This window comes from Mustela putorius, unplaced genomic scaffold, assembly GCF_011764305.1.
Source record: "Mustela putorius furo isolate JIRA1106 unplaced genomic scaffold, ASM1176430v1.1 tig00003911_pilon_pilon_pilon, whole genome shotgun sequence".
Taxonomy (NCBI): domain Eukaryota; kingdom Metazoa; phylum Chordata; class Mammalia; order Carnivora; family Mustelidae; genus Mustela; species Mustela putorius.
This window is the reverse complement of record NW_025422058.1, coordinates 3,007,409-3,033,653: the sequence shown is the minus strand read 5'-3', so window position 1 is coordinate 3,033,653 and position 26,245 is coordinate 3,007,409. Positions and strand designations below refer to the sequence as shown.

General features: G+C 39.5%; 1 long non-coding RNA gene across 1 annotated transcript in view; it reads left to right on the top strand.

Moving 5' to 3' along the window:
* The window catches only part of LOC123388821, a 105,353-nt gene that overhangs the window by 66,344 nt on the left and 12,764 nt on the right, over positions 1-26,245 (top strand). The gene's annotated exons all lie outside the window — the stretch shown is intronic.

Sequence of the window (26,245 nt, the reverse complement as noted above, 5' to 3'; positions counted from 1 at the left end):
TGGCTAGATTTTAGTTCTCTTATTTCTCCAGAAAGGGATTCTCTAGTGTCTTCTATGCTTTTTTCAAGCCCAGTTAGTATCTTTATAATTGTCATTCTGAACTCTAGTTCTGACATCTTACTAATGTCTGTATTGATTAGGTCCCTAGCAGTTGGTACTGCTCCTTGTTCTATTTTTTTTTAAGATTTTATTTACTTATTTGACAGAGAGAGAGATTACAAGTAGGCAGAGAGGCAGGCAGAGAGAGGGAGAAGCAGGCTCCCTGCTGAGTAGGGAGCCCGATGTGGGGCTCAATCCCAGGACCTGAAATCATGACCTGAGCCAAAGGCAGAGGATTAACCCACTGAACCACCCAGGTGCCCCTGATCTCTTTTTTTGAGGTGAGTTTTTCTACCTTGTCATTTTGTCCAGAGAAGAATAGATGAATGAGAGAACAAAATGCTAAAGGGTAATAACAACCCCAGAAAAATATACACTAAACAAGTCAGAGGAGACCTGAAACTAGGTGGGTAAAGAGAGACAAAAGTAAAAAATACATATAATCAGGCTGGTGAACAGAGCAGAGTCACGACTTGATTTTGGGTATAATTTGGTCTTTTAGATGAAACTTCATCCCAAAATTTTAAATAAAGAAAAACTTGTATATATTTACAAAAATAAGGGTTAATATGATGAAGTGATGGAATATGACTTTAAAGAAGAAAATTTAAAAAAAATTTTAAAAAGAAATTGTTAAGAAGTTCATTGATAAAAGAAAGAAAATTAAAAGAAGAAAATTAAGCAAATGTTTCAGGTGGGAGGCTAGAAGAAAGCCCTACACTAGATTTAGGATATATTTTGGTCTTTTAGAAGAAACTATATCCCAAATTTTAGGAAAAGAGAAACTTATATGTATATAAAAACTAAGGTTAAATACAATGAAGGCATAGAATATGACTATAAAAATGAAAATTAAAAAAAAAATTTAAGAAGGTATTGATCAGGGGTGCCTGGATGGCTCAGTGGGTTAAAGCATCTCCCTTCAGCTCAGGTCATGGTCCCAGGGTCCTGGGGTCGAGCTCTACATCAGGCTCTCTACTCCACGGGTAGCCTGCTTCCCTTCCTCTCTCTCTCTGCCTGCCTTTCTGCCTACTTGTGATCTCTGTCTGTCAAATAAATAAATAAAACCTTAAAAAAAAAAAAGGTATTGATCAGATAAGATGTTGGTTAAAATAGGAGAGAGTAAAATTTTTTAAAATATAGAAGAAAAAAAATAAAGAAAATTTTTAAAGTTTAACTTTGAAAGACTAAAGAATCATGGGGAAAAAAAGCATGAATTCTACGTGTTGCTTTCCTCTAGCTCTGGAATTCTGCAGTTCTCATTGATTGATGAACTTGGTCTTGGCTGGATATTCTTGCTGATCTTCTGATCAAATGTCTTTGCCTGAGTGAAGTTGCACTGCCCTTGCCAGGGGTTAGGCTAAGTAATCTGCTCAGGTTTGCTCTCAGTAGCTTTTGTTCCCTGAGCCCTTTCTGTACACCTTAGGAGGACGGGAATGAAAATGGCGACCTCCCAATCTCCAGCTCCGTAGGAGATGAAAGCTCAGGCCCCGCTCCTCAGTTCGACCTCAGAGAAAAGTAGTCAGTCCTTCCCATCTCCCTGGTCTCTGGCTACCCTCTGAGCTCACCCAGCCTGTGACCAAGTAGTTCTATCCCTGGTGCATGGCCCTGTTTGGAGTCTCTAGACCCAGCCAGTTCTTGCAGTGTGCTCCTGTGCTGCTCCTCCTAGGGGAGGAAGTGAGGCGTCTCCCCAGGTCTATGCTCAAAGAGTATTGGCCCTACTGTGCCTTGGATCACAGTTTAAGGTAACCCTGAGCTGAGAGCCCCCACCTTAGCTCTGTCTCTACAGCTGGCTTCCCTGCTCTGATACCTGAGAGCTCTGGCACACTCAGGCACCTCCAATCTTTCTGTGATCCCACTGGTCCTGAAGCCACACTGTCCCCACAAGTGTTCCACCCCCACTTAGCCTCTGGAACAACATTCTTCTGTGGGGCAGACTTCTAAAAGTTCTGATTTTGTGCCCTGCTGGTTTCTCACTTGCTGAGAGGCAGTCCCTCCCCCCACATTCTATCTTCCTGTATATCTCTCGGATTCACTTTTCTGCCCATCACATCTTCCAGAAAGTGGTCGATTTTCTGTTCCTAGAATTGCTGCTCTTCTTTTCTTCGATCTCCTGTTGACTTGTAAGTGTTCAGAATGGTTTGATAACTATCTAGCTGAATTCCTGGGACCAGATGAAATTTAGGTCTCCTACTCCTCTGCCCTCTTGCTCTTCCTCCATCTTGTTTTCCGTTTTTAGAAGGCATTTTGTTTTATTGAAGTGTAACATATATACCACACTTCGAATGAATTACAGATGTATAGCTGGATAATATAGTGAATACCTCCAGCTAAGTACAAAGTACTTAGTACTAAGTACTAAGTATTAGAATATTACCATGATCCAATCTTTCTCTACAAAGAAAACTACTATCTGGATTTTTAACATCATGCATTTACTTTATCTATTTTTTTACTTCTTATAAATAAAGTCTTATAGTATGTCCTCTTGTATGTGACATTTTCATGCCTAGTTTGTTTAGAAAATGCATTCATGTTGCTGTGTGTAGCAATAGCTCATTAATTTTCAGTGCTGTATAGCATTCCATTGTATAAGGATAATGTGAATAATTTATTCTAATATCTGATGGAAATATCAGATAGTCCCAAATTGGGACTATCACAAATATGTTGCTATGCACATTCTTCTCCTTGTCTTTTGCTACACATTTCTGTGAGGCAGATACCTAAGGGTAGAATTGCTTGGTTACAGGGCATGAGAAGTTCAGCTTTAGTAGAGACTCCCAAATAGTTTTCTCAAGTGGCTGTACTAACTTATATTCCTACCATAAAATGCTTTGAGGGGGAAATTGAGCTTGCCTTTCCACATTTTCCTTCTTTCTTGGGTATTTGTCCCTTAAATCCTCACTGTTTTGGAATCTCTCATATGCCTTCAATCAAATCTTTAAAAATATTTTGTCTACTTTTCTTAGTTCTCCTCTGTCCTAGCAGGAGGTTGCACTGCAGAAGTCAAATCAACTGTTACTCAGAACAGAAATCCAGTCTGCATGTCCTTTGAGCCTTTGAGCCTTTAATTTTTGTTCTCCTAAATAAAGAAATGAATGAGTAGGAATTAAAAGGCAAGGGAGTATAAACAGAAAATCAAGAGGGAATAGCAATCATAAAGACAAGAGCATAATGTATGCAGGGAATCATAAGTAATTTAGCATTGTTGGGTCATAAATTGTGAGATGGTAGTAGAAAAATTATAAAAGCCATGTTATAAAAGACCTTAATGCCATACTAAAGAGCTTGGGTTTTTATTTGAAAGCTAAGGGGAATCATTGGTCATTTAGTGCAGGAAATAATAGGATCAGATTTAATTTTCTAAAAAGTTATGTTGAAAGCAGTATGGAAGGTATCTGAGGGGCCAAGACTAGGATCTAGAAAATTAGTGTTGTGAAATGGTATAAGAGAAAGGATAGAGCCTAAATTAGAGAAAAAGAGAACAGACCCAAAATATGTTTGGATGGTTAAGTGTGTAAGGAAATGAAAAAAAGGGAGAAATGACTGCCCCAGAGTCTTGCTTGGGTGAGCAGGTGGATGATGGTGTCAACAGCGGACACATGGATGACAGCAGGAGGGGGTGTCTTGCATTGGTAATAGAGGGAGACAATGAGGAATTCACTCTGGACAATGTCAATTAAAAGGTGCCTTTGGGGAACACAGGTTACATATGTGGGTATAAAACCTGAAGATATTGTGAGGGGCTGGAGATTAATAAGGTTTGGGAGTTAGCAGTCTGTAATAGGTAGTTGTAAAAGCCTTGAGATCAATTAAATAACTCAGATGAGACAACCCATGTAGAGCCAGAAGGAAAATGGACAAAAGACAAAGCATCAGCATAAGAATGACAAGCAGGGGAAGATGGAAAAACAAAACATAGCAAGTAAGCATTACCAGAGAAGCAGAAAGAGGACCAGGACAGAAAAATGTAATCAAACCAATGAGATGCATATTTTGGGGAAGGAGAGATTAGCAGTGTTAAAGTCAGAGAGAGGATTTCTGAGATAACAAATGTGTTTATCATATTTGGACATTAGAATGTCATGGCTTATTTGACTAGAAGGGAAAGAAACCAGAACCAGATCACAGTGACCTGAGATATGAATAAACCTTATGAGATCTTCAGGTGAGAAAAAAATGAGAGACAATTGTAAGGCCAAAAGATACTGAAGGGTCAAAGGATATTTTTAAAAATTATGGGGGATGTTTGCACATGCACTGGAATGGGTAGGGCTGTAACACGCAAGGACGAACTGGGCTGATCTCGAGAGGTCAGGAGAGGGTTAACAGAATGAGAAAATTTGAAACTATAGTTAAAGACGTTTTAGAAGTGTAACAATTCAGACTACTTGCAGGATTCTTTGCTTCTGTGTAATGTTTTTCTGAAATTTGAATTTTTATGGTCATTTGCATTATTTTTATAACCAGAAAAGCAATAAAGATTAAGATAAAGATACATTGAAGCATTGGATTTCTGTAAAGATTTAAGAAAATCAGAGTGAGAAAAGTCCTCAAAATATGATATTAGATTATTGAATATTATTCTCCCTGACCTTTGTTATTTGAATTAAAACACTTATTTGAAAACCAAGAATTTGACTATTTGTGGGGGCATCATTTGGATTTTTTCCTAAATCAATAAAGGAGCATTCCTCTGAAGGGAAAAATCGTTTCCTAAATATACACGTCATATAATTCATTAGAAAACATTATCCTAGGAAGACTGCTTGTAGGCACTTAATCAGCTATTATTTTCTTCCTCTGAATAGTACTTGTGATATTATTTGTAGCATAATTTGCTTGATTCAGTACTATGTTTAACAATTCCAAAAATAACCTATTGATTCCAGCAAAAATTTGACAAGAAAAAGGATTTGGCAGAGAGAAGTTATACTTCATGAATTAGTGTCTTGTACCACTCAATCATTTTCTCCTTTTGCTAGATTGTCCCTTTTGGTCTAGCTCAAAAGCTAGCAAATGAAAAATGAAAAACTATTATAACTGAGTGATGGGAAAAGCAAGATGGCTAGGTGAAAGTCACAGAATATTATAGATTCATGTAAAATTTTGAGGATTCCTCTCTCGTCCTTCCTGCACTGGATGGACATGGGGCAGAATATCTGTTGTATTGCTGAGCATTGTACTAAGAAAACTGTATAAAGTCAGTGTGGTTGGTGCAGTCTGATCCAATCTGCTCTTTGGAGACAAACAGGATTCCTCCATGTTTCCTGTGTCCAGGGTGACAGACAGGCTTCATTCTGACTGCAACTCTGATCAGATTGTCCTGGCTGCTGGGGGCTCTATAATGAATGGGCTGGAGGCAGAGGGTTTTGGGAAAGCAGAAATGTCTGCCATGGCAGGTGGAGTAATGAATACCTGAAAACTAAAAAAGAAAGGTGATAGAACCTCTGCCTTTGAGATGGCCCTCAATAGAGATCCTGCTCATTGCTATGGGGCTAGCACATCATGAGGACTGCCTGAGAGGTGTGGGGGGGCAAGGGTTCGTGTAGGGAGGGTATAAGAGGAGCTTAGTGGATGAGAGAACATGTGGTAGCAAAGGGTTGATCTGAGCTCAACCCTTGGTGTGGTATGACCTTGGGTAATTCATTTATTCTTTCATCAGCAGGAAAGAATGAGAATAATAATAATTTCCCCCCTTTTTTTAAAATAAAAAGTTGTTAAAAGGGTTGGTTTATTCTGTACATATATAGATGAGACATATCTGTAAACTCTCCACCACTATTAAAATTTTAAAAAACTGATTAATATTGAGTGCACCTGGGGGCTCAGTTGATAAAGCCTCCAGCTCTTGATTTCAGCTCAGGTCGTCATCTCAGGGTCATGAGATCGAGCCCCATGTCGGGCTCCATGTCCAGCATGGAGCCTGCTTAAGATTCTCTTTCTCAGGGTGCCTGAATGTCTCAGTCGTAAAGTGTCTGCTTTCAGCTCGGATCATGATCCCAGGGTCCTGGGATTGAGCCCCACATCTGGCTCACTGCTCAGCGGCAAGCCTGCTTCTCCCTCTCCCACTCCCCTGCTTGTGTTCCTGCTCTCACTGTCTCTCTCTCTCTCTCTGTCAAATAAATAAATAAAATCTTAAAAAAAAAAATCTCTCTCTCCCTCAACCCCTACCCCCCCCACTCTCTCTCTCTCTCTCAAAAAAAAAAAAAAAGATTAGTTATGACATGTTTACAGATAACATTTATTGCATTTTGCATGAAATCATAGTGATAGGAGAGTAATATATCAAGTGCTGAGAGAACAGACAGGAGGGAGATCACTTCCTGCTGGAGAGACGGAGGACAGCTTCACGAGGAAAGCAGAGTTTCAGCCGGGCCTCAAAGCTTAGATAGGAATTTGGTAGTTGGAAATAAAAAGACTCTTCCGGGGCAGGGGGGAAAAACTGGGTGAGTGAAGTCCTAAAATGAAGAAAACAAAAGATAGGAAAATAATAAATAAATCCTGAAGTTTTCATGGTGCTTTATGATTTACAATGGTTTTTTTTGTTTGTGTTTGTTTTTGTTTTTTTACTGATTGGGAATAACCATGCAATTTGGCTGTAGCCTAGGGTATGCTTTTGGGGCTAGAGAGAGATAAGGTTGGGGATCCAGGCTGAGAAAATATTTGGAGGAACTTGAATTCTTTCTCAAGGAATATGCGTAGGAATGAGCAATCTGCATAGATAAACAACGTGAACAGGGATTCCAATTATCTGTTGTCACAGTGGAGCATACATACGACATGTTTTCGGTATGTTAATAGATTGTGTATTTTACAGATGGGCTTTATTTCTCTTTTCTAGATACTTTACTACAGCTCTACACTTTGCGGGGCTTCAGTGATGCCTTTTGTATCTAACCCTTTTCTGACAACTTCCTATCTTTCCAGGGCACTTGTATTTCTTGCCTGGGCACATGGCTTTCAGTGTCTTCACAGCTCATACGTTCAAATTCATCTCACTGTTCTTACTGTACCCCTCCCCTGTTCAGAATCCCACTGTGATTCTGCGTTATGTTCCGAATAAGGTTTGGGCTGCTTCACCTGACATTAGTCTTACCTGGCTGAAATTCACCTTTCTAGTTCTATGTCTGTTAGTCTCTGACATATGCCCTATATTTCAACCATTTTCTCCCTGCCCCTCCCTTTCTCGCCTTCTCTCTCTTCTCTAAACATAATTTGGGCTGTTTTGCCCTGCCCCTGCACTCCCTTAGCATGCCTTCCATTTATACCTATCATTCAAGAGTAAACTAAAATGCCAGTTCCTATACAAAGTTTTCTCTGGCCTTTACATCTGGAAGGGATCATTCATGCCTTTAACTCATAATAGGTAACACTTTTAGATAGCTTACTATGTGCGAGGCACTCTCTTCAACATTTTACATGAATTAACTCCTTTCATCCTTGTTAACACAACCTATAAAGCAGGTATAATTACCGTCCCTATTTTATACATGAGAAAACAGGCATATCCTTGTCTTGCCCAACATCACATAGCAAATAACGCGTAGGTGTGATTTGAACCGAGGTACTCTGACATCAAGAGTTGTCATTGACAATAACATAACTGCTATGTTATTATATGGCCTCTGGCACCTTCTTATAATAGTTGACATCTGACTGTGGCACTTAGTAGTTTTAATTTGATTTCTTGTATTTTACTCTGTTTGTCCACTTTGCCTGACCCTGGGCTCTTAACCCTTGGGTACCCACCTACTCTAATTGAAAGTGCATGCATTAAGAGAGAAATACAGGTATCCTGCTTCTGACAATGGCCAAAGCCCTTCTAATTTTTTTTTTTAAGATTTTTATTTGTTTATTTGACAGACAGAGATCACAAGTAGGCAGAGAGACAGGCAGAGAGAGAGAGGAGGAAGCAGGCTCCCCACCGAGCAGAGAGCCCGATGTGGGGCTCGATCCCAGGACCCTGGGATCTTAACCTGAGCTGAAGGCAGAGGCTTTAACCCACTCAGCCACCCAGGCGCCCCAGCCCTTCTAATTTTTATCCTAGTCTAGACTTGGTCCTTAATTCTTGCCCCATTATTACATTTACTTTGATTTTGTCTTTGTCTTTGTCTCATGTATTGGCATTTGTACTCTATTCTCATACTCGATAGCCAATGTAACTTCTCATTTTCCTTTGTTTCCCTTGCTTGTGTTTTTGTGCTCCTTGCATTTCTACCATATCAGGACTTTCAGTCCTGAGATCCTGGACCAGCATGACTGGTACTCTTTCCCCAGGTTTCCTGGGAGAAGGAGTCAGAAACTGCTGGATTATAAATTCCTAAGGGCAGAGATTTTATCAGCCTGTATCCTACAGAACAGGTATGTGTCTTCCACATAGGAACTCAATAATCTTTTATTGAGTAAAAGGATGAGCAAATGAAATCAGCCACCATTTGCTTAGTGTCCTTGACTGCTAGTAATGCTTTCTCTGATGATTTTTCTCTTACCTGTTTCTCACACTATCCTTTATGTTGAATCCTGATTCAGCCTTGGCTCTCCAATCTTGTGGGTCCTGCTGTGACTGAGCTGAGTTAAAACAGCAGGTGCTTATTGGGCACAGAGAGGGTATGACACAAGATGCAAACACTGATTTTAAATAATTTCATTTTCATCATCTCATAAAGGCTTCAAAATATAAAAACTTATTATATTAAACATGCTAAGTTAACAGTTTCAGATGAAAGTAGTTGTTATAAGTAGATGCATGACTAAACAATAAGTAAAAGGACAGACAGTAATTTTGGGGAAGAGGATGGAGTCATTTCAGACAAAGATGGCTAACAAAGGATTTCAGAAGAAGGAAGAATCTTAAAAATTTACTTTTTCTTTTTCTTTTTTTAGTTTTTATTTAAATTCCAGTTCATTAACATACAGTGTAATATTAGTTTCAGGTGCAGAATTTAGTGATTCATCACTTACATACAACACCCAGTGCTCATCACAGCAAGTGCCTTCCTTAATACCCATCATCCATCTAAACCATTCCCCCACCCACCTCCCCTCCAGCAACCTCAGTTTGTTCTTGATAATTAAGATTCTATTTTATGGTTTGTCTCTCTCTCTTTCCTCTCCCATGTTCATTTGTTTTGTTTCTTAAATTCCCCAAGTGAGTAAAGTCATACGATATTTGTCTTTCTCTGACTGAATTATTTTGCTTAACATAATACTTTTAGCTCCATCCAGGTTCTTGCAAAAAACAAGGGTTCATTCTTTTTTATGGCTGAGTAATATTCCATTATATGTATGTATGTATATATGGTGTGTCCATACATATATATATTTATACACACACATACGCGCACGCGCGCGCATACACACATACACCTTTCCATTATATATATCTCCCACATCTTCTTTATTCATTCATCATTCGGTGGACACTTGGGCTGTTTCCATTAATTTGACTATTGTAGATAATTCTGCTATAAATATTGGGATACATGTATCCCTTTGAATTAGTATTTTTGTATTCTTTTTACTTTTATAATTAATTTTTAAAAATTAACAATGTATTATTTGTTTCAGAGGTAGAGGTCAGTGATTCATCAGTTGTATACAACACCCAAGGCTCATCACATCACATGCCCTCCTTAATGTTCATCACCCAATTACCCCATCCCCCAACTCCCCTCCCCTCTAGCAACCCTCCATTTGTTTCCTGTGCTTTAGAGTCTCTTATGGCTTGTCTTCCTCTCTGTTTCATCTTGGTTTTTTTCCCCCTCTCTTCTCCTATGATCCTGTTTTATTTTTTAAATTTTCTATTTTTGTATTCTTCAGGTAAATACCTAATAGTGCAATTGCTGCATCATAGCATAATTCTATTTTTAACTTTTTGAGGAAACTCCACACTTTTTTCCAGAGTGGCTATACCAGTCTGCATTCCCGCCAACAATTCAAGAGTGTTCCCCTTTCTCCACCTCCTTGCCAACACCTGTTGTTGCTTTTGTTGTTGATTTTAGCCACTCTGACAGGTGTGAAGTGATCTCATTGTAGTTTTGATTTGCATTTCCATGATCAGTGATTTTGGGCATCTTTTTATGTGCCTGTTCACCATCTCTATGTCTTCTTTGGATAAAATCTATCCATGTCTTCTGCCCATTTTTTTTATTGGATTATTCATTTTGGCAGTTTTATAAGTTCTTTATATATTTTGAATACTAACTACCCCTCTATCAGATATGTCATTTACAAATATCTTCTTCCATTCTGTAGGTTGCCTTTTAGTTTTGTTGATTGTTTCCTTTGCTGTGCAGAAGCTTTTAATTTTTACAAAGTCCAGTAGTTTATTTTTGCTTTTGTTTCCCTTGCCTTAGGAAACTATCTAGAAAGAAGTTACTATGGCTGAGGTCAAAGAGTTTGCTGCGTGTGTTCTCTTCTATGATTTTTATGGTTTCAGGTTTAGTCTGTTGAATTTATTTATGTGTTTGGTGTAAGAAAGTGGTCCAGTTTTATTCCTTTAGCTATCTGGTTTTTAGCACCATTTGTTGAAGACTGTCTTTTTCCTCATTGGGTAGTCATTCTTGCTTTGTGGAAGATTCATTGACCATATGGTTGTGGGCTCATTTCTGGGTTTTCTATTCTGCTCTAGTAATCTATGTGTCTATCTTTGTGCCAGTACCATACTGTTTTGATCACTACAGCTTTGTAATGTAAGTTGAAGCCTGGAATTGTGGTGATATAACATAAAATTTGCTATCTTATACATTTTTAAGCTTATGGTCAATAGTGTTAAGCATATTCCCATTACTGTGTAACAGATCTCTATGACTGTTTTATCATGCAAAACAGAAATGCCTATACTTACTAAACAACTACCCATTTCCCCCTTCCTCATAGCTCCTGGTAGCCAGCATTTTACTTTCTGATTCTGTGAATTTGACTACTTTAGATCCCTCATATAAGTGAGGTTGTACAGCATTTGTCTTTATTTATTTATTATTTGGATTAAAATATACTATATTACTTGCCCCATGGGTACAGGTCTGTGAATCATCAGGCTTACACACTTCACAGCACTCACCATTCGACATACCCTCCCCAATGTCCATCATCCAACCACCCTCTCCATACCCTCCCTCCCCCAAGCGATGCTCAGTTTGTTTTGTGAGATTAAGAGTCTCTTATGCTTTGTCTCCCTCCTGATCCCATCTTGCTTCATTTTTTCCCTTCTGTACCACCCTAAACCCTTCACTCTGCCTCTCAAGTTCCTCATATCAGAGATCATATGATAATTGTCTTTCTCTGATTGACTTATTTCACTCAGCATAATACCCTATAGTTCCATCCACGTCATTGCAAATGGCAAATGGCAAGATTTCATTTCTTTTGATGACAGCATAGTACTCCATTGTGTATATATACCACTTCTTTATCCATTCATCTGTTGATGGACATCTAGGCTCTTTCCATAGTTTGGCTATTATGGACATTGCTGCTATAAACATTTGGGTGCATGTGCCCCTTAGGATCACTACATTTCTATCTTTAGGGTAATTACCCAGTAGTGCGATTGTTGGGTCGTAGGGTAGCTCTATTTTCAACTTTTTGAGGAGCCTTCATACTGTTTTCAAGAGTGTCTGCACCAGCTTGCATTCCCACCAACAGTGTAGGAGGGCTCCCCTTTTTCCACATCCTCTCCAACATCTTTCGTTTCCTAACTTGTTAATTTTAGCCATTCTGACTGGTGCGAGGTGGTATCTAATTATGGTTTTGAATTGCATTTCCCTGATGCCGAGAGCTATTGAGCATTTTTTCATGGGTCTGTTGGCCATCTGGATGTCTTTGTAGAAATGTCTGTTCATGTCTTCTGCCCATTTCTTGATTGGATTATTTGTTCTTTGGGTGTTGAGTTTAATAAGTTCTTGATAGATTTTGGATACTAGCCCTTTATCTGGGATGTCATTTGCAAATATCTTCTCCCATTCTGTCAGTTATCTTTTGGTTTTGTTGACTGTTTTCTTTGCTGTGCAAAAGCTTTTGATCTTGAGGAAGTTCCAGTAGTTCATTTTTGCCCTTGTTTCCCTTGCCTTTGGCAAGATTTCTAGGAAGAACTTGCTGCGGCTGAGGTCAGAGAGTTTGCTGCCTGTGTTCTCCTGAAGGACTTCGATGGATTCCTGTCTCACATTGAGGTCTTTCATCCATTTGGAGTCTGTTTTTGTGTGTAGTGTAAGGAAATGGTCCAGTTTCATTCTTCTACATGTGGCTGTCCAATTTTCCCCACATCATTTGTTGAAGAGGCTGTCTTTTTTCCATTGGACATTCTTTCCTGCTTTGTTGAAGATTAGTTGACCATAGAGTTGAGGGCCTATTTCTAGGCTCTCTATTCTGTTCCATTGATCTATGTGTCTGTTTTTGTGCCAGTACCATACAGTCTTGATGATGACAGCTTTGTAACAGAGCTTGAAGTCTGGAATTGTGATGCTACCAAATTTGGCTTTCTTTTTCAATATTCCTTTGGCTATTCAAGGTCTTTTCTTATTCCATATAAATTTTAGGTTTATTTGTTCCATTTCTTTGAAAAAAACTGATGGCATTATGATAGGGATTCGTTAAATGTATAGACTGCTTTAGGTAACGTAGACATTTTCACAATATTTGTTCTTCCAATCCATGAGCATGGAACGTTTTTTCCATTTCTTTGTGTCTTCCTCCATTTTTTTCATGAGTACTTTATGTTTTATGAGTACAGATTCTTTGCCTCTTAGGTTAGGTTTACTCCTAGGTATCTTATTGTTTTGGGTGCAATTGTAAATAGGATCGACTCCTTAATTTCTCGTTTTTCTATGTTGCTGTTGGTATATAGCAATGCAACTGAGGGGCACCTGGGTGGCTCACTGGGTTAAGCCTCTGCCTTTGGCTCAGGTCATGATCCCAAGGTCCTGGGATAGAGCCCCTCATTGGGCTCTCTGTTTGGCAGGGAGCCTGCTTCCCCCTCTCTCTCTGCCTGCCTCTCTACCGGCTTGTGATTTCTCTCTCTCTCTGTCAAATATATATAAATAAAATCTTAAAAAAAAAGAAGAAGAAATGCAGCTGATTTCTGTGCATTGATTTCATATCCTGACACTTACTGAATTTCTATATGAGTTCTAGCACTTTTGGAGTGGAGTCTTTTGGGTTTTCCACATAAAGTATCATATCATCTGCAAAGAGTGAAGTTTGACTTCTTCTTTGCTGATTCAGATGCCTTTTATTTCTTTTTGTTGTCTGATTGCTGAGACTTGGACTTCTAGTACTATGTTGAATAGCAGTGGTGATAGTGGACAGCCCTGCTGTGTTCCTGAACTTAGCAGAAGAGCTCTCAGTTTTTCCCCATTGAGAATGAAATTGGTTGTGGGTTTTTCATAGCTGGCTTTGATGATATTGAGGTATGTACCCTCTGTCCCTACATTGTGAGAGTTTTAATCAAGAAAGGATGCTGTACTTTGTCAAATGCTTTTTCAGCATCTATTGAGAGTGTCATATGGTTCTTTTCCTTTCTTTGACTAATGTAGTGTATGACATTGATTGATTTCTGGATGTTGAACCAACCTTGTAGCCCAGGAATAAATTCCACTTGGTCATGGTGAATAATCCTTTTAATGTACTGTTGGATCCTATTGACTAGTATTTCGGTGAGAATTTTCGAATATATGTTCATCAAGGATATTGGTCTGTAATTCTGTTTTTTGATGGGGTCTTTGGTTTTGGGATCAAGGAAATGCTGGCCTCATAAAATGAGTTTGGCAGTTTTCCTTCCATTCTATTGGAAGTTTTCCTTCCATTCTAATTTTTGGGACAGTTTCAGGAGAATAAGTATTATTTCTTCTTTAAATGTTTGGTAGAATTCCCCTGGGAAACCATCTGGCCCTGGGCTCTTGCTTTTTGGGAGATTTTTGATGACTGCTTCAAACTCCTTACTGGTTATGGGTCTCTTCAGGTTTTCTATTTTTTCCTGGTTCAGTTTTGGTAGTTTTATATGTCTCTAGGAATGCATCCATTTCTTCCAGATTGTCAAATTTGCTGGTTTATAGTTGCACACAATATGTTCTTATAATGGTTTTAATTTCTTTGGTGTTGGTTGTGATCTCTCCTGTATCATTCATGATTTTATTAATTTGGGTCCTTTCTCTTTTCTTTTGGATAATTCTGGCTAGGGGTTTATCAATCTTATTAATTCTTTCAAAGAACCAGGTCCTGGGCTTGTTGATTTGTTCTGTTGTTCTTTTGGCTCCTATGTCATTGATTTCTGCTCTGATCTTTATGATTTCTCCTCTCCTGCTGGGTTTAGGCTTTCTTTGCTGTTCTTTCTGCAGCTCCTTTAGGTGTAAGGTTAGGTTGTGTACTTGAGACCTTTCTTGTTTCTTGAGAAAGGCTTGTGTTGCTGCATACATTCCTCTCAGGACTGCCTTTGCTGTGTCCCAAAGATTTTGAACAGTTTTGTTTTAATTTTCATTTGTTTTCATGATTTTTTTCAATTCTTCTTTAATTTTCAGGTTGACCCATCATTCTTTAGTAGGATGCTCTTTCGCTTCCATTTTTGTGAGTTCTTTCCAACTTTCCTCTTGTGATAGAGTTCTAGCTTAAGAGCATTGCAGTCTGAAAACATGCAGGGAATGATCCCAGTCTGTTGGTACCAATTGAGACCTGATTTGTGACCCAGCATGTGTTCTATTCTGGAGAATGTTTCATGTGCACTAGAGAAGAATGTGCTTCTGTTGCTTTGGGAGGGTATGTTGTGAATATATCTGTAACGCCTTTATTTCCTTGTTCATCTTTTGCTTGGATGATCTGTCCATTTCACTGAAGGGGTTGTAAAAGTTTCTTACTATTACTGTATTATTGTCGATGTGTTTCTTTGATTTTGTTATTAGTTAGCTTATATACTTGGCTGCTCCCATGTTAGGGGCATAGGTATTTAAAATTTTTAGATCTTCTTATTGGACAGGCCCTTTGAGAATGATATAGTGTCCTTTCTCATCTCTTATTATAGTCTTTGGCTTAAAATATAATTGATCTGATATAAGGATTGCCACCCCAGCTTTCTTTGGATGTCCATTAGCATGGTAAGTTGTTTTCCACCCCCTTACTTTCAGTCTGGAGGTGTCTTTGGGTCTAAACCTAGTTTCTTATAGACTGTTGTGGACTTCTTATAGCATTTTGATGAGTGTTGTTGTGTTGTTGTTTTTAAAGATTTTATTTATTTATTTGACAGAGAGAGATCACAAGTAGGCAGAGAGACAGGCAGAGAGAGAGAGAGAGAGGAAACAGGCTCCCTGCTGAGCAGAGAGCCTGGCTCGGGACTCAATCCCAGGACCCTGAGATCATGACCTGAGCCGAAGGCAGCAGCTTAACCCACTGAGCCACCCAGGTGCCCTGTTGTTGTTGTTTTTTTAATCCATTCTGATACCCTCTGTCTTTTGATTGGGGCATTTAGCCCATTTACATTCAGGGTAACTATTGAAAGATAGGAATTTAGTGCCACTGTATTGCATGTAAGATGACTGGTACTGTAGATTGTCTCTGTTCCTTTCTGGGCTATTATTTTTAGGCTCTGTCTTTGCTTAGAGGACCTCTTTCAATATTTCCTGTATGGCTGGTTTGGTGTTTGCACATTCTTTTAATTTTTGTTTGTCCTGGAAACTTTTTCTCTCACCTTCTATTTTCAATGACAGCCTTGTTGGATATAGTATTCTTTGCTGCATATTTTTCTCATTTAGTGCTCTGAATATATCATGCCAGTTCTTTCTGGCCTGCCCGGTTTCTGTGGATAGGTTTTCTTCCAATCTAATATTTCTACCATTATATGTTACAGACCTCTTGTCTTGAGCTGCATACAGGATTTTCTCTTTGTCACTGAGACTTGTAAGTTTTACTATTAGGTGACAGGGTGTGGACCTATTTTTCTTGATTTTGAGGGGGTTTTTCTGTGTCTCCTGGATTTTAATGCTTGTTCCCTACACCAAATTAGGAAATTCTCTATTATAATTTGCTCCAATATACCTTCTGCCCCTCTCTCTCTTTCTCCTTTTTCTGGAATCTCAATTATTCTAATGTTGTTTTGTTTTATGGTATCACTTAACTCTCGAATTCTCCCCTCATGGTTCAATAGTTGTTTGTCTCTCTTTTTCTCAGCTTCTTTATTCCCCATCGTTTGGCCTTCTATATCACTAATTCTCTCTTCTGCTTAATTTATCCTAGTAGTAAAAGCCTCCATTCTTTTTTTTTTTTCTTTAAAGATTTTTATGTATTTGACAGATAGAGATCACAAGTATGCAGAGAGGCAGGCAGAGAGAGGGGGGGAAGCAGCCTCCCTGCCAAGCAGAGAGCCCAATGCGGGGCTCGATCCCAGGATTCTGGGATCATAACCTGTGCTGAAGGCAGAGGCTTTAACCCACTGAGCCACCCAGGCACCCCAAGAGCCTCCATTGATTTCACCTCATTAATTCCTTTTTTTTACTTCAGTTTTGTTAGATTTTTGTTCTTTTTTTCCTCCAGAAAGGGATTTTATATCTCCAGACAGGGTTTCCTCTAATATCCTCCATGCCTTTTTCAAGCCCAGCTAGTACCTTGAGAATCATCATTCTGAACTCTAGATCTGGCATATTACTGATGTCTGTATTGATTAGGTTCCCTAGCCATCGGTACTGCCTCTCTTTCTTTTTTTTTTTTTTTTGTGGGGATTTTTTCCACCTTGTCATTTCATCCAGATGAGAATATATGAATAAGGGGTGCCTGGGTGGCTCAGTGGGTTAAAGCCTCTGCCTTCGCCTCAGGTCATGATCCCAGGGTCCTGGGATTGAACCCTGCATTGGGCTCTCTGCTTAGGAGGGAGCCTGCTTCCCCTCCTCTCTCTGCCTGCCTCTCTGCCAACTTGTGATCTCTGTCTGTCAAATAAATAAATAAATAAAATCTTAAAAAAAAGAATATATTAATGAGAGAATAAAATACTAAAAGACCCCAGAAAAATATGCACTAACCAAATCAGAGGAGACCCCAAACCAGGGGGAGAAGAAAGGCGTTAAAAAGAAATTAAAAAATATATACATTTAAAATAAATATACACACACACACACACACACACACACGTGTGTGTGTGTTTTTAAAACAGTCTAATATATATTAGACTGGTGAATAGAACAGAGCCATCCTTTTGCTTTTCGGTATATTTTGGTCTGTTAGAGGAAACTACCTACCAAAATTTTAAAGAAAGAAAAACTTATATATATACAAAAATAAGGGAAAACACGATGAAGGGATGGAATATGACTGTAAAGATGAAAATTAAAAAAAAATTCTAAAAAGGAATTGATACGGTAAGTTGTTTGGAAAAAGAAAAAAGGAAAAAAAAAAGGAGGGGGAGAGAATGTGCTCGGGCTAGAGACTAGAACAAAGCCCTGTGCTAGATTATGGCATATTTTGATCTATTAGAAGAAATTGTATCCAAAAATTTTTTATAAAAAAAAAACCTCCTATATGTATACAAAAAATAAGGTTAATATGGTTAAATAAAGTTAAATATGATGAAGGATAAAATATGACTATCATAATGAGGGTTGAAAAAAATTTTTAGAAAAGTATTGTTAAGATAAACTAGTTAAAACACATTAAAAGAGGAAAGAGGAAAGTTTACAAAATTAGAATAAGAAAAAAATAAAATTAAAAAATCTTACCCCAAGATACAGATGTAGTGAAAAGAAGGGCCATCTGTACCTCAATGTTTATAGCAGCAATGGCCATGGTCACCAAACTGTGGAAAGAACCAAGATGCCCTTCAGCGGACGAATGGATAAGGAAGATGTGGTCCATATACACTATGGAGTATTATGCCTCCATCAGAAAGGATGAATACCCAACTTTTGTAGCAACATGGACGGGACTGGAAGAGATTATGCTGAGTGAAATAAGTCAAGCAGAGAGAGTCAATTATCATATGGTTTCATTTATTTGTGGAACATAACAAATAGCATGGAGGACATGGGGAGTTAGAGAGGAGAAGGGAGTTGGGGGAAATTGGAAGGGGAGGTGAACCATGAGAGACTATGGACTCTGAAAAACAATCTGAGGGTTTTGAAGGGGCGGTGGGTGGGGGAGGTGGGTGGGGGGAGGTTAGAGAGGACACAGATTGCATGGAGCACTGGGTGTGGTGCAAATACAAGAAATACTGTTATGCTGAAAAAAAAAAATTTTTTTTTTTAATTTAATTTTGCAAGACTAAAGAATCATGGAGAGATAGCTATGAATTCCATGCATTACTGTCCCCTACCTTTTGAATTCTGCTCTCAGTGGGTTTGATCTTGGCTGGAGGTTCTTGCTGATCTTCTGGGGGAGGGGCCTGTTGTACTGGTTCCCAAATGTCTTTGCCTGAGGCGGAATTGCACCACCCTTGCCAGGGGCCCGGGGGTAAGTAATCTGCTTGGGTTTGGTCTTGGGAGTTTTTGTTCCCTGAACACTTTCCATAGAGCTCTGGAGGATGGAATGAAAATGACAGCCTCCCAATCTCTGGCCTGGAGGAGCTGAGAACTTGGGGTCCCTACTCCTCAGTGTACCCTCAGAGAAAAGGGGTCAATCTCTCCTGTCTCCCTGGTCTCCAGCCGCACTCCAAGTTCACCCAGCCTGCAATCAAGCATTTCTGTCTCCGACGCACAGCTCCATTTGGAGTCTCCGAACCCAGCAATTCCTTCCTCCAGAGAAGGAAGTTGAGATTCCCTAGATCTGCTACTTGTGTGGTCCCTGCTCGAAGAGCAGTGGCCTAACCGTGCTGTGGATCACATTTTAAGATATCCTGTGCTGATAGCTCACTCCTTTGCTCCATTTCTGTAGCCAGCTTCCTCGCTCTGATACCTGAAAGCTTTGCTACACTCAGACACCCCTGATCCTTCTGTGACGCCATGGGTTCTAAAACCACACTCTCCCTGCAAGGACTGCACTCCTTCTTAGCCTCTGGAGCGATGTCCCTCCAAGGAGCAGACTTCTAAAGTTTTGGATTTTGTGCTGCACTGCTGCATGGCTTGCCAGGAGCCAGCCCCTCCCCCACAGTCTATCTTCCCGTCACTTCGGATTAACTTTTCCGCATAGCCTACCTTTCAGAAAGTGGTCAATTTTCTGTTCCTAGAATTACTGTTCTTCTCTTTGATCTCCCATTGAGTTTGTAGGTGTTTGGAATGGTTTGACAACTATCTACCTGAGCTCCTAGGACCTGATGTCATTTCAGTCCACTAGTCCTCTGCCATCTTGTCTCTTTCCCAGTATTTGTCTTTTTAAGAAGAATGTAGATTTTGAGCTGTGTCTTTAAAGATGGGTGAATAGGTAGAGATGAAAGGGTGTACATAGTAAATGGATTAGTATAGATTGAAAAGGTATATTTCCTTAACCTGTATGGAGATTCATAGAAGCTGAATCATGTTCCGTATTTATTTGCTTTGGGGCATTCCCCTTAGGTTATACATATTTTGGCTGCTGTTTCCTATGTATATTTATATCTGAATTTACCTGTGGTTCTCAACTCAGAGAATCCTGGACATTAGTTATATAGACTCATCAATGTAAATTTTGGTCCAGAGGATAAGAGGATTGCGGTCTAAAAGCATGGACACTTGGATTCATTGTTTTTACTTTAACTATGATAGAGTGGATGATAATTTGGCTTTGAAACAAAGGTTTTTTTTTTTGTTTGCTTGTTCTTTAAAGAACCAACCCATTAAGATAGGAAATCTAAATATAGGTTTTTTGTAATAATGAACACAGTTACATGGAAAACAAATTTTAACACCTGTTTTACTTGTTGTGTTGCTCTTTTAATCAACAATTCTCTATCATTAGGGACTGGTAAATACTTTTTTTTTTTTTTTTTTTTACCTATGGTTTGCAAGAGACAAGGCTCTGACATAGTTCTAAGCCTGTTAGGTGCAATCTTCTTGAGTTTTGTGTTTAATCTTACCAGACAGATCACATGACTCTCCTTCACATTTGGATAATACTAGACCTCACATAAAGGACCACCATAAGTCCATGTGGTACTGTAGCCTAAACTAGGAAAAGGGCCTTTTCTTCAAGACACATAACTTCTCTCTGATGGAATATTGTCTTGACAAATATCTGCTATCTGCTAGAACATTGTAATAATTTGGTTAAGTACATGAACATTGGCCTGTAGGCTTGTGTAGTATACAGCATGCACAACTCTAGGTAAGAATCTTTCAAAAGCACAAAGGTAGTCAACAGAAAATGGAGCAGTGCAGCTGGGTCACTCTTTGTGAAGGCATAGCATTTTGCCTTGTAGATGTGTCAGAGTGCAAAACAAGATGGAAGCCCAGAACTTGGGTCTCAATATTATGAGATAGGTAGAAAATGAAATACCAAATTAGAGGAGTGGGAAGTTGGGTTTGCCAAAAGTCAGAACTTAGGTGGACAAGTGGAATGCATGTATGAGGATATTTGGGTAGGAAATGCAGGCATTTGAAATAGTTTTTTATAGAATTATAATGCCAGTTTGCACAGGGATGTGTAGTTAACTTAAAGGAGCAAGAATAGGGCAGATTCCAGTTTATATTCTCAATAGTAATGAAAATAGCTGACATTTATGCAGTGCTTCAGAATTTATAAGATATTATTAATACATGGTATTCTATTTTGATATTTTTGAGTACCTTTTAGGGCAAGAGAACTACTATTTATCACAATTTTATAAATAAGGATTAATAAGTTTACATGACTTGTTCAAGTTCATATATATGATAAACCTAAATATTTTAAAGATTTTATTATTTATTTGAGAGAGAAAGAAAAAGAGAGAATGAGCAGGGGGAGGGGCAGGGGGGAAAGAGAATCTTTTAACCAGACTTTGTGCTGAGCACTGAGTCCCATGTGGGGTTCGATCTCATCACCCTGAGATCATGACCCGAGCTGAAACCAAGAGTTGGATGTTTAACTGACTGAGCCATGCAGGCATCCCAATAAAGCTAAATTTTTAAATCAAATACTTCTGAGTCCATGATATTTTTAAATATGCCATGATTTATGATTTTTTTCTGATAAACTTCCACCAAAGTATCCTGGTTAACTGTTCCCTAGACTTCCACTGCAAGTCAACAAATTTATTTCCTTTTATTTCTGTGCACAAAATACACACTCCATTCCCAGCCGCATTACCATACGGTATAAAATGATGTGGACCATTCCCCGGCCTGGGATGTAATGCAGTACTTGTCCCCCTCTCTGTTACTGTCTTAATGTCAATACCCATGGCAGCCTGAGAAACCACAGGTTGAAAATTGGAGAGTCTCCATCAACTTGAGTATTTGGATAATATTTGAAAAGAGCCCTTCCTCCTCCAAGAGATCATTTCTATTGAATTTACTGAGCAAGAAGTAAATTTCTATTAAGTTAAGCCACTGAGCATTTGGGTTTCATCTAATTCTTACAGCAGCCAATGTTACCTTAGTAATGTACTCTCTTTACATTATTTACATGTAGCCTCTACTACGTAAGCATTTCTCTCTTAGTTGCTTATCTGTGACTGAAGTTATTTGGGGTAGGTGCCCACCTTTTTCTTTAAGACTTCTTTTATACCATTACTTCCATTTCTCTTTAATCCCTCTGGTCATTGAAGCACATGGAATTAGGCCATATACTTTGCATCCCCCCCCCTTTTTTTTTTATAGTGATCTCCTTCCCTCCCCATCCTGCCCCCCATGCATTATAGATTTTAACCATTAGTTTGCTAAATCTCTCCTCATCACTATTTCTGTTTATTTTTTGACCACCTCTTCTTGCCTCGCCTGTTCACTTAGTGTAAGTAAGTGAGAGTGCTCCCCTCCTGTAATTCGTGGATGCCATTGGGAATCCCAGTCCACTCACTTTACTGTTATCTCACTATACAACATCCACCTTTACCTGGTTAAAATTTCTAAGTCTATTGTTAAATAATATCCATGTATACATAGTCAGCTTCGTTGACCCACTCCTCATACTGTTTTGTCTGGGAGAATTCCTACCTTGAGTAAATGCGGCTTTGTTACTATTCCATCACTGAGTCAGTACAACTGAGTGTAGCTGGAAGAAAGTGTAACAGTGCTTACTAGGCTAACTTTAAATTTATGATGACAAACCTCAACTGGATTTGGTGTCTGGCCCTCCTTTACTTTCCACATATGCTTTTTCCAGTGATTCCATCCAGGTCTTTAGCTTTAAATATGTCATATGTGATTAACTCCCCAACGTGTATACCCAGCCTTAACTCTTCCTGCATAATCCGCACCTGGATACCCTATTCTCTATGTGTCAACATAACAGGCATTTCAAATAGCTCAGCAGCCATGGAGACCGGAATGTAGGCTTTGTTCAATTTCCCAGCCATTCCTGCAATATTGGCAAAGGAAAAAACAACAACAACTAATATTTAATCAGTGCTTACTTTGCGCTGGGTCCCTTACACATAAAAATGATCTAATCCTCACAGAAAATATATTAGGTAATACCATAATTATCATCTCTGCTTCAGGGAAGAGGAAACTGAGGTTCAGAGCCCAAATGGCGGAGTCGGTACTTAAATCAACTAAGCAAGAGTTAGCAGACTTTTGTTGTAAAGGGCCAGACAGTAAATATTTTCAGCTTTGTGGACCATACTGTCTCTGTTACAACAAATCAGCTCTGCTCTTTTAGTGTGAAAGCTGTCACAAAGAATGCATAAGTGATAGGATACATTTGACTTAACACGTGGTAGACTGGCAACCCCAGCTTTAAACTGTTATTGCTGTATTGGGTAAAACGAATGGTCGAACAAACAAATGGACCAATGAATGAATGAATGACACCCTCTTTGGCACCAGCCCTCCTCTGCTTTGTTTCCCCCAGTTCTTTCATGAATATTCATGAGACTGCTAGAGAGTCATGTCACTGGCAAGGGGAAAAACACATAATCGCTCTTCAGAGCTGAGTGAGGAGCACGAAGGGAAAAATCTTACAAGAGTAGTGTTTTGTTCCTACGGTGGGTTACGTGAGCAATGGTTCTAGCTCCCTGAGGCTCTCTTTGGATGGCTGAGAGATCTAAATCAGGGAATATGTTCCCTCTAGGATGGAGCCCTACTCTTTCTCACCAGAAGCTTCATGATCTGTTCTAAGTGTCCAGTGTCCTTATGCTCTATTCTTAACCCCTCCAGCAACCCAGGAGACCTTGAAGATTTGGAACATGCAGGTTCCCTCTCACTTTTAGGTCTGTGTGTATCCTGTCCTTTCTGCCTGGTAAGCTAACTGCTTCACTTCAATGGCCAGGCTCACCAATTATTTGTTCTTTAGAACTCGGCTGGGATGCGATTTGTCTCCTGGAAGTTGTTCTAAACACTTCAAGACAAGTGGTTGCCCTTGTTCTGCATCTAATAATCTCATGCTTGTTTCAACAGCAATTTTTGATCACTCTGTATAGAAATTGTTCTTTTGCTAGTCTGTCTTCCTAACACGGCCAGTGTTTCGAGAGTGGGCACCATCTCTTACCCATTGTTTTAAGTCCAGCACATAATGCAGCGTCTGGTCCAGAGAGTGCCTCAGTAAATTTCTGTTGAGTGAGTGATGCACATCAGATTTTTCTTAGGAGTGGCTAAGAGCAGCTTTATTGGTATGGTGTTTAGTAAAGCTTGTTCCTGCTCTCTTGATATCAAGTGGTTGGAGCAATGCTCTCTGGGCCTTAGCTCAGCAGAGTGGGTAAATGACTGTGACTACTTCTAGCTGGAAAGCCACATGTGTAACATTCATCTCTCGAGTATTAACTGCTCAGAAAAGCAGGGCTTAGGCTGGGTGATGGACACTGGGTAGGGTATGTGCTATGGTGAGTGCTGTAAATCGTGGAAGACTGAAGAATCACAGACCTGTACCCCTGAAGCAAATAATACATTATATGTTAATTTAAAAATTTTTAAAACAAAAAAGAAGAGAGAAGAAAGGCAGGTTGTGTGGCTGGCTGTAATCCTAGAAGTATTTAGTCAATAGCTATGCATGTAGTGGAAAAAGCTTGACCTTGGAGTCAGGCTAATTTAGGTTCACATATCATCTTTTCCACTTTTAAACTTCCTTGAAGTTCAGTTTCCTGATCCACAAAATAAGGATAAAAATATATGTCCTGCAAGGTTTCAGCAATGTGGGAAAGAGATTAAAGAGAATATGCCCAGTACAATGTCATCTGGTAGGTTCTAATCACGCATGGTAGCTGTAGCCGTGAAATGCTGTCATAATTCTTTGAAAACCACCTTAGAGAACTGCAGTGTCTAGGGTTGCTTACAAAACCCAAACAGGCTGTCTTGAGTTCAATGACAGCACCTACTTACATCATTATGGCAACTTCAGATGGGAATTGTCTGCACTATTGGGTCTCCCATCCCTCGTAGGATTGAAGTAAATATAAGAGGCTCTGAAGTTCCTATAAATACACTTAACTCTTGGCCCCTTGAAACAAAGCATGTCAACCTATGCACGTGTGAGTGAACATGTGAACACGCACACACACAGCATTTCTGTTTTTGTTATTAGTTTGCCATTTGTTAAGCGTATGAGACACGAGAAACATTCCTAAGTTAGATAATATTTTCTTCAAGAAAATAACACTAGGGTAAGGGCTTGGACTGAAATTTAGCCAGAAGGTAATTGGTCGACAAAAGAGTTAATCACTGCAGAGGAGAATGAGCAAGGATATAACTTTGCTGGTGGTTAGCTGTAAAGCTGGGGAGGAAAGCATAACAGGTGTTTTCCATGGCTTCCAGTAGTTTCCCTAATGTCTGGGTGCTGCGAAGAGGTTTTTCCTCTGCCAGCGCATTTAGTTTACAAGATGATCCTCACATAAAACACAGTGGTTACATTCATGAGAACATATGCAAAATTAAACAACTGACCCAGTAATCAAATAAAACTTTCCATAAATTATTGAGCACGTTCTTTGTTTTTCTTAAAGCAAACAGACCCTTTGTCCCTGAATTTTCCAAATAAAAGCTCTTGCAACAAACAGAAGATTCATGGGTCCAGAATAGGGTGCAAGTAACAGAACTGTGGCCTCCCAGTGAGCTCAAAGGCCTCCCTCTGCTTCCTGGCCACGGGTTCTTGTGCCTGGCTCTATTTACACAGGCCGGCCATGTAAGGCCTCACCTTGGGACATTAGTTGGTAAATCAGAACCCTGGATAAATTGGACATAAGGTCTCACAATGTCTTGGATATCACCCAGACAGGCCTCAGGTAGAATCTGCTCCATATGTTGACCTATGTTAGGCAGATAAAATGCCTTGTTTGGCATCAACGGGAGCCTCTGTGTTTCTTCATGGGCAGCACAAATCAAGAACACACATGATAACGGACCCTCTATTATGTGTGATACTGTGGAGGAAGAGAGAATGGAAATATAAAACCTACAGAAGGTTTTTAATAGGTGAGTATAGATGTATTTAATAGGTTATCCTGCCCACCAACTATACATAAACTCTAACACATGGCAAAATCTTGGGATTTTACCATTCTGGTCATCTTTGGAGAGTTTCTGTGGTTGTTGTTTATTTTATCATGATTGTTATTATCAATCATCTAATGAGCTAGCTGTGAGGCACCGTGGCCGGAACTGCGGAGGATGCCAAGGAGGAAGTAGGAGACATAGTCCTTGCTGGAGATGACATGCCCACCCAGTCATGGTCATAGCTGCCTGGGGATGGCCTTCAGGTGAGAGAGGGAGTGCATGGGTCTCCGGGACTCAGACTACTTTGGGAATTCTAAATAAACCTCAGAAATTCTGTTTATATAGGACACACAGTCTCTTTGGAAGACCGTCTAGGGAAAAGGGAGGCTTTGGCCCTGGTGAGTCAGGGTTCCAAGCCCTTGCTTATTCCTAAGGTTGGTGAATGAAAGCCAAGGTGAAAAGCTATCTACAGTGTAAGGCCGTATATGAGGTTGTACAGGTGTGTCCACATGGGGCACCCAGCTGCAAAGTACATTCTGGTAGTTGCTCCCAGGCAGATCCAGCTGGTGGAGGACTGGCCTATTGCAAACTATGCTGTGATTCTGTGAGTCCTTCCCAGGTTGTCCCAGGGCCGCCTTCTCCTACATTTGATATTCCTTAACATTTCCTATAACACTCACAAGGAGATGGAGTCA